The sequence below is a fragment of the Nycticebus coucang genome, chromosome 10 (genome assembly GCF_027406575.1).
Source record: "Nycticebus coucang isolate mNycCou1 chromosome 10, mNycCou1.pri, whole genome shotgun sequence".
Classification (NCBI taxonomy): domain Eukaryota; kingdom Metazoa; phylum Chordata; class Mammalia; order Primates; family Lorisidae; genus Nycticebus; species Nycticebus coucang.
In genome coordinates this window covers 113,605,821-113,615,753 of record NC_069789.1, presented here as the reverse complement: position 1 = coordinate 113,615,753, position 9,933 = coordinate 113,605,821, and the positions used below count along the sequence as shown (strand labels likewise).

The following is a 9,933-nucleotide window of genomic DNA, read 5'->3' as shown; positions in this document are numbered from 1 at the left end:
TTTTCTCCCTGTAAGCTTTTCCGCATTCTTTGCATTCATAAATAGTTTCTCTCCTGTATGAATTCTTTGGTGCAGAATGAGGTAATACTTTGTTCTTAAGGTTTCCTGACTGTGTGTGCATCCATATGATTTTTCTCCTGTATGAGTTCTCTGGTGCAGAGACGACATTTTGTACCAAAACCTCTCTGACAGTCACTACATCTGTATGGCTTCTCTCCTGTATGAATTCTCTGCTGTATGGTGAGCTCTGACTTACAATGAAACTTTCACTGCATTCTCTGGTGTATGGTGAACTCTGACTTACAACTACTTTCACTGCATTCATAAGATTTTCTTTCTGTGTGAATTCTGTGATGTCTTTTAAGATTTGTTACCATGCTAACAGCCTTTATACATATATTACATTGATAGCACTGGCCTGGAGGATGGGAGGTTTCAAATACAGCATGGGAAAATGATTTCCCAGGACCATTTAGCTCATCAAAGTTCATTTCTGAATGGCTTTTACTCTGGAAATTTGAATATAAACTTTGTTTCAAACGTATTTCTCTTGAGTCACATTTATGGGATCTTTCTATGAATGAAACAAAGGTTTTGCTCAGAGAATATGTATTTCACAATGCATTATTTTCAGAATCTCTCTCCACAGGTTCATCCTTCTTATATCTTCCTGATACCTATAATAAACTTGCCACACTGCTTCTAGAGAAAAAAAAAAAAGTGAATCCTACTACTATCATGAAACAGTGAGGGATAGAATTGTAAGGCATTATTAAAAGAGAGTTCAGAACATAATTCACAGGTACGCAATATAAGCCTAAGACATTCGATTCAAAAAATAATTAGTTATAAACTAAGGGACCTAGATATCATAAAACATGGAAAAGACTAGAAATATTTGAAAGGATACTAGAAAAGGTATTTGAATATTGGTAGAAGGTGGTGAAGGGTGGTTGTATGTAACAGGCTACAAAAGAAGAGTGGCTAAGCAAAAAAGGGCCAAAGTAGACAAGGATCTGATCTGATCTAAAAAAGAGGTACATCTTCTCCTCGGAGTCATATATAGAACTAGGGTGCTGTGGTCTGAATGTGCCCTCTCCTAAATTCATTTGTTGGAAATTTAATCTCCAATGCCACAGTGGTGTGAGTGTAAGATGTTTAGGTTATAAGGGCCCCATCCTCCTGAACACATTAATGTCACAATAAAAAGGAGTTATGGTAGTGAGTTTGCACCTTTTTTCTCTTCCACATGTGAACATACATATCCATCTCCACTTGTCCTTTCACCTTCTGCCATGTAAGGATGCTGCAATAAGGTCTTCACCTGATACCAGATGTTGGCACCTCAATCTTGAACATCCCAACCTCCAGAAATGTTAAAAATACATTTCTGTCCTTCATAGATTATCCAGTCTTGGGTATTTTGTTATAGCAATACAAATGGAAAAGACAGTATGAGGAGGAGGACTCATTTCTACTGATGACCTCTTTTCACTTACTCTAAGTCACCTTAAAAGGTTCAGAGACTATAAGAAAAAGTGTTAAAATAACCAGGGTTCCAACCATCCACAGCCAATTAATACTTGAGTTCCACTAACTCTCACTGCTTTGGTTTCACTCACCTGGACTGCACGGACTTGAGAAATCTCTATTAGTCCTAAGCAGTATTAGAGCCTGTAAACCATTCATTTGGAAAGTAAAATGGTATACAATCACTGTATAATTAAAGAAAATAAGTTGTAAATGTCCAAGTACAAAATCATTGAGAATATCAGAGTACCTATAAATTGTGCAATAGAATAAAGGCAGGGAATTAATGAACTTAAATTAAGGTATTTAGTAAAGTGATCTTTACCCAATGACAGGAGGTTTCTATAATTTTGCAACATCACATCCTGGTAGAGGGTCTTCTGAACAGGATCTAATGCTGCCACTCCTCCCAAGTGAAGTCAACAGCCACATCACTGAATGACATTAAGTCCTGTAATAACATAATCCTTTAAAATCTAGGTTTAGTATGATGGAATAAAGTATAACAGGATGTTATTCTCATTGTTTTTACTATGGAAAGTCACGACAATTTTTCTCTAACAAGTTTTGGTTTGCATTTTATAGATGAAATTTACTTAAAAATTATCATTTCTCTGTACATTCTTCATTTACTTTTCTTTCATTTTTTGATTTGCTTTTTTACTGATTCATTCATCTACACAAGATAAAATGTCTTTTAAACATTTTAAATTACCTAAAAACATCTATCACCCACCTTAGGAGCATTTAATGTTACCTATTGTACATACTGCAATAAAAACATCATAAAGAATGGTCCTTTCGACACACTTCTGCGGTTCCGGCTCCGCCACCCTCACCCCAGTCTCCCTGCCGGGTGCTGAGGAGGGACCAGCCCTGGGAACCCAGAGCACAGCCCTGGCTGTTTCTGACACCGCCCTGCTTCGCTTCCCAACCACGGGCCTCGCCCAGTGCTAGGCGACTGTGCTGGAAAGCGGCGGCGGCGGCGACGGCTGCCTGTCTTTGGAGAGCCCCGCTGCCCTCCAGCCTTGCTCCACCGCCGGGCCCTGCAGGGGCTGAGAAAGCTCGGCTCCCGGCCTTCCGCTGGCCTTTCTCCTCAGCCTGTTGGAGCAGGGTCGGTCAGGGAGGTCCTTGGGCTGAGGGGGCAGCAGCTCCTCCTGCTCCATCATGTCCACTGGCGGAGACTTAGGGAATCCGCTGAGGAAATTCAAGCTGGTGTTCCTGGGAAAGCAGAGCGTTGGAAAGACATCCTTCATCACCAGATTCATGTATGACAGTTTTGACAACACTTATCAGGCAACAATTGGCATCCACTTTTTATCAAAAACAATGTACTTGGAGGATCCAACCCTCAGGCTGCAGCTGTGGGATACTGCGGGTCAGGAACTTTTCCGTAGCCTCATTCCCAGTTACATCCGTGATTCTGCAGACTAGTAGTTTAGGATATCACAAATGTTAACTCATTCCAGCAAACTACAAAATGGATTGATGATGTCAGAAAAGAAAGAGGAAGTGATGTTATCATCATACTACCCTGTTTCCCCGAAAATAAGACAGTGTCTTATTTTTAAGGTGTGCTCCCACAGATGCGCTAGGTCTTATTTTCAGGGGACGTCTTATCTTTCCTGTAAGTAGGTCTTATTTTCGGAGGATGTCTTATTTTCTGGAAAACAGGGTAGTAGGAAATGAAACAGATCTTGCTGACAAGAGGCAAGTGTCAATTGAAGAGGGAGAGAGGAAAGCCAAAGAACTGAGTTATGTTTATTAACATAGTGCAAAAGCAGGATATAATGTAAAGCAGCTCTTCCGACGTGTAGCAGCAGCTTTGCCTGGAATGGAAAGCACACAGGACAGATGCAGAGAAGACATGATTGACATAAAACTGGAAAAGCCTCAGCAATGGAAGCTGTTTCTGCTAATCCCCTGTGGCATCTTCAGCCCTTCTCCAGAAGCTCACTGCTTTGGCCCCCTTACTCTTTCATTGACTGCAGTGTGAACATGCGCTTGAATCTTTTCCCTTAAGTAATAATGTATTGCAATTCATCATTGCTGCCTATCTCATGGAGAAGATCTGTTAGCTTCACAAGCACAAAAAAATCAGTGTCTTCATTATTTATATTTTACAAAAAGCCAAGATTCCAGAGATAACTTTAAAAATTAGATACATTTTCTTAACATTTTTTCCTTTTTTCATGTTCTGATAATGTACTTCAAATGAAGGAAATCTCAACAGTATGAGTGGCTTGGTTAAGGAGCACTATGTTTACTGCCTATTTGATCTCGTGTTGCTTTTATCAACTTCCCTCAAGCCCATTCCCTATTCTTACCCTCCCTCCTTTCCTCAAAACAAACAAGAGGTGGCAAAGCATCAGTCAGACTAAGCCCATTGGAATTATCCTTCAATTTTACAAACATTATTTGCTCTGGGCCATGAATCAAGATGTCTAAACTTATTCTTGTGCACTGATATAAATTACTGAGACTTTCTTTGAGGTCGAAATGCAGCTATCACGGTGGGCAATGTTTGGATGAAAAAGTTTTAGTACATCTTCAAAATGAGTAATGAACATACTAAGTACTTACAATAGAGGAACATAAAATTTCTGACCAAAACGAATGAACCTTTCACATATGGTTTATTAGACTCTGGTAGAGAAAAGTAACCAAGTGCTTCAGACATATTTTTAATATTTAATTCTTCATAGTAAAATCGTCAAGTTCTAACAATTTCTCCCAAGGTTTTCAAATTGTCAAGATAGTTATTCTGTTTGTTTAAAACCAAATCTTTAAGCAATAGATTTCACTTGAGTTTTTGCTCTTTTTTAAAAACGCTATGCAGGCAAAGTACTGTAAAAGTCAAATTCCTTTAAGAAGAACCAGTGGAAGAGGCTAGGCGCCTGTGGCAGCTAAGGCGCCAGCCACATACACCTGTGCTGGCGAGTTCGAATCCGGCCAAACAATGACAGCTGCAACCAAAAAAAACAGCCGGGTGTTGTGTCAGGAACCTGTAGTCCAAGCTACTTGGGAGGCAGAGGCAGGAGAATCGCTTGAACCTAGAAGTTGGAGGTTGCTGTGAGCTGTGATGCCATAGCACTCTACCCAGGGCAACAGATTGAGGCTCTGTCTCAAAAAAAAGAACCAGTGGAAGAATTTAGATTTTTCACCATGATCAAAATTAAATTACTTAACTAGTAGGAATAATGATATCTAAAGCTTACCAAGAAAAGAGCCCTTACCAAAAAAGCAAATACTTTGTTTCAGACATTTGAGGTCAAACTGAAGACAGAAACTGTTCTTTTGTAAGCCCCTAGAGGCAGATTAGAAAAAGCATACATAGAAGAAGGACAGGAGAGAATGGAAATAAAACTCAATATTATGCAGCTTAATGCCTTATTTTTTTAGCATTTTTTAAATGCTGGGTCTTTCAGGATGGTCTTTTTTCCTTGGTGATATTTATTGTAGTAACCAACCCAGCAAGAAAACCCCTAAAGGCCCCTAACTGTTTCAGCCTGAGTCCCGGTCCATCTCAAACCCCCCTTATTAGTTTAATTTCGAGAACAGGTTACACGGAAGTTCTCTCTGATTTCCCTGGCTCCCTTGCCAAACAATAGTAAAAACTGACTCAAGCAGATCCAAACCCCCTAGCAGTGGCTAAACAATGGTGAAAAGCTTAGGCAAGTTTGTCCCCGGCCAGCTGCCACGATGTAACCTCCTGACTTGCTATAACCAGTGCCAAACCCCCTGACTGGCTGTAACCCCGCCCTCATGCCAATCACCACGCTGTAGCCCCCAACTCACTGTAACCCCACCCCTGAGCTAAGCAGCCACCTTCTGCTTCCGTTTTTGCTTAGCTTGCCACGTAGCATAAAAAAGTATAAAAAGCAGCCTGCTTTTCTCTTCGCGGCCATTTTGCCCTTTGGGGTAGCAACCTGCCTGCGCAGGTATAATAAATCACCAGGGTCCCCTGCACAGGTGTAATAAATCACCATCTGATTTATACCTGAAGTGGGGTCCAAGTCTTTCTTTCAGGTGGCAAATAATTACATTATTCCTTTGCCCTTTTGTTTGAAAACTTTCAATTTTTATGTTTTATTGAATCTAGTTAGAGCTTCATAACCATGGCAATATGTATTTCCCTTAAAACCCTGCAAACAATTATAATAGGAGTGCACCCTTTTAATCTTTACTAGTTATTGTGAGATTGCTGTGTAAGTTAATAAACACTTTGTAAATACATTGTTTGCAGGAAGAAAATTTCTGAGTTTACAGCTGAGGAAAAGCCTGCTAAATTTACGTTATAAGCATTACTTAACACAGCATAAAGATGTAAAGACAAAAAACGTATCTTCATGCTTCCTCATCCCCTCATTGTAACAAGATCCTTAACTGGGAGAACCTTAGTCCCCTCTTTCCTCTTCCTCAGCCACTTCCCACTTATTGTCACCTTGTAATATTCAGAGAGCACTGGGATTATGGATCTGAATAGACAAATGCTTTCAGATAACCATTAGCCCAGTAACTTATACTCAAAGATGGGGTGGAGTTGTAAAGTGCTTTTATAATACAATATTACTGTTTAAGGCAAGGGTTGAGGGAGGCGCCTGTGGCTCAGTGGGTAGGGCACCAGCCTCATATACCGAGGGTGGTGGGTTCAAACTTGGCCCCCGCCAAACTACAACAGAAAAATAGCTGGGTGTTGTGGCAGGTGCCTGTAGTCCCAGCTAATCAGGAGGCTGAGGCAAGAGAATTGCTTAAGCCCAGAAGTTGGAGGTTGCTGTGAGCTGAGACGCCACAGCACTCCACAGCACTCTACTGAGGGCAATAAAAAAAAAGCAAAAGCAAGGGTTGACTGTTTTATTTTGACATGGCATGTCCTGAAATAAATATCAATTCAATATGAAAACAAGAAAAGGGTGGCACCTGTGGCTCAAAGAGTAGGGCGCTGGCCCCATATGCTGGAGGTGGCAGGTTCAAACCCAGCCCTGGCCAAAACTGCAAAAAAAAAAAAAAAAAAGAAATGGTCTTTCCTTCAAGTAGTTTCTGATCTTGCAGACAGTGGCAAATATAGCCCTTTGCAGAAAGGGCTATATATATATTTATATATTTCAAGTTATTATACTTTACAAAGATTAAGACAGTCTCGAACTAATATGTGAGCACAATTAAGTAAGGAAATAATAGTTGTCAAGAAGTCAAGCCAGAGCTACACACAGCATAATTAGTAGTAGATTAGTATAGTAAGAAGTGGAAGAAATGGGAGCCAAGGGTCTTCCCAAAGGAAACAACATGTGTAAAGGTATTAAATACCACTCTGGGTTCAAGAAATTACAAGTAGTTCATTGAGATAGGAAAAGAGGCTAAAAATAGAACAAATGCCCATATGACAGGGATGACCAGGTCTTGAAGTAAGTATACACATTCCTATAGACACTTGATAGCCACTGCACTCTTTGTCAAAATACATTATGCTCAGAACTGCATTTTAGAAATTGATTGTGCTACATATTAAATCATAATACTCATTAAAAAACAGAGCTTTATGTGCTACATATCATTCTAAATATTTTACATATACTAACACAATGATATAAACAATAATTCTTCTGTAAGTATGATTATGTTTTATAGAAAAGAAGAGATTTTAAAGTTTCATAGCTGTGCCTTTTGTATCTCCCATATTTCCTTAGGATGTTGACTGCTCTTTGTGCCCATATGCTGGATTACAAAAACTAAAGAGGAAGGGAAAACATATCAAACATGTTTTATCAGCTGCTGTTCGGAAATATTGACTGATACCAAGGAATTAACTTGCTTCCCCTTTCTTTTTTTTTTTTTTACTTCCCTTTTCTGAACAATGTCAGTCTTGTAACACATTTTTATTCTCTTAAAATGGTTGCTACTATTACTACAGAAATGTCTGCAACTTAATTTTAGATGTAGTTACTTATGTGGCAATTTTCTAATTATTAGCACCTTGCAGGAAACTATGACATGCAGCGACATCTCCCTTCCTGATCAGGTACTGATAATCATTTATTCTGTCTCCCAATGTAAACAAATCTCTCTCAACTATGATGTATCCATATTCATTTTTTCTATTTGATTGTATATATCATTATAAACTTCCAAAAATCTACTGGGAAATAAAAACAGCTCACCTGGAACTTAAGTCATGTTCAATAGCTTTTACAAAATGGCCTGTAATTTTAGTAGCTGTTTGTTCTGAAATTCTGATGATGTTTCATCAAGGTTATCCTCAACAAGGGTGAATTTCTAGAATTAAGATCTATGTTTTCTCCTTCATAGGAGCTGCCTCATTCTATGGATTGAAACAGATTTCTTTCATGTGGAATTGATAATAAAAGCAAGTTGCTGTACATACAAGGGAATATTTTTCTTTTCTAAATTATTTTTAATTAACAAATGAAATTCTATGTATTTATCAGTTCAATATATGGTTTTGAAATAAGTATAAAAGTAGGATGGCTAAATCAGACTAACATGTGTCACCTCATACACTTGTCATTTTTTTTGTGAGAACACTTAAAATATACACTTAGCAATTTTTAAGAATACAATACCTTGGCGGCGCCTGTGGCTCAGTGAGCAGGGCGCTGGCCCCATATACTGAGGGTGGCGGGTTCAAACCCAGCCCCGGCCAAACTGCAACAACAACAAAAAAAATAGCCAGGCATTGTGGCGGGTGCCTGTAGTCCCAGCTACTCGGGAGGCTGAGGCAGGAGAATCGCCTAAGCCCAGGAGTTGGGAGGTTGCTGTGAGCTCAGTTACACCGCGGCATTCTACCAAGGGCAATAAAGTGAAACTCTGTCTCTACAAAAAAAAAAAAAAAAAAAGAATACAATACCTTGTTAACTATTGACACCATGTTGTACAATAGATCTCTTAAACTTATTCCTCGTATCTAATTGAAGTTTTGTATACTTTGACCAATATCTCTACAACCTTTCCTACTCCCAATTTCCAGCCCCTGATAACCACCATTTTATTGTCTACTTCTGTATATTCAACATTTTTTAAATTTCACATGTAAGTTAGATTACACAATATTTGTCTTTATTTGCCTGGCTTATTTCTCTTACATAATTAATGGCTTCCAGGTTCATCTATGTCACTGCAAGTAGCAGGATTTCCTTACTTTTTATGGCTGAATAGTATTCCATTGTGTATATATATCAACATGTAGGTTGACTCCGTATCTTGGCTTGTGTTAATAATGCTGCAATGAAAATAGGGTTGCAGATATCTCTAAAAGGTGCTGATGTCGTTTTCCTTGGATACATGCCCTGTAGTGGGATAGACGGATTATATGATAGTTCTATTTTTAATTTTTTAATTGTATTTGTTAAACATTTTATCATATTTTCCCCCATCATGCTCATTCTTTTTTTCTAAGTTCTTAAATATATGGAGTACTTACAAAATAGCGTTTTTCTTTCTTTTTTTCTTTGAGATAGTCTTACTCTGTCACCCTGGGGAGAGTCTCATGGTGTCATAATTTACAGCAACCTCAGACTCTTGGGCTCAGGAGATCCTCCTGCCTCAAGCTCCTGAGTAGCTGGGACTACAGGTGCTTGCCACCATGCTCGGCTAGTTTTTCTATTTTGAATAAAGGTGAGGTCTTGCTTTAGCTCTGGGTCTCAAACTCCTGAGCTCAAGTGATCCTCCAGCTTCTGCAGTGTTAGGATTATAGGGGTGAGCCACCATGCCCCACTTTTGAAAGAAACAAAGGAAAAGGTTCCGAACAACTGCAGGTGCAAGTAAGGGGCAAACCTGTGGCAGTCACAAAGGTGGTATCATAAAATTTAGTTATGACTTTTATCTGAGTCTCTGGCTAATGCCTGCATATGAATGCAGATGCCAAACAGCCCATTTAAGTCTAAAATAAGTGATGGAGATTATAGAATATGGAGCTTGAGTTTAGCCAAACTGCTGAAAGAAAAATAATCAGGCTAGGATCCAATTAGTAATCAGGGCTCACGCCTGTAATCCTAGCACTGTGGGAGGTCCAGGTGGGAGGATCCCTTGAGCTCAGGAGTTCATATCAGCCAGAGCAAGAGTGTGACCCCACCACTAAAACTAGTCAGGCAGGTATTGTGGCAGGTACCTATAGTCCCAGCTACTCTGGTATCTGAAACAAGAGGCTGACTTGATCCCAAGAGTTTGAGGTTGCTGTGAGCTGTGATGCCACGGCACTCTCCCAGGATGACAGAGTGAAAGTCTCTCTCTCTCTCTCTCTCTCAAAAAAAAAAAAAGGAAAAATAAAAAAGAGAAAGAAAAAAATAATCTATGTTCTTCTCTTTCTATTATGAAAGCCTAACAGAACCCAGTCTCTCCAATGTATGAGGAAAATGTAACCCATATGCAAGGCAAAAAAGAGGAGAC

General features: G+C 39.3%; 1 pseudogene; it reads left to right on the top strand.

The window, feature by feature from the left end:
- The first annotated feature begins 2,697 nt into the window (after positions 1-2,697).
- LOC128597299 (ras-related protein Rab-6A-like) lies at positions 2,698-8,093 on the top strand (annotated as a pseudogene).
- The last annotated feature ends 1,840 nt before the right edge of the window (positions 8,094-9,933 follow it).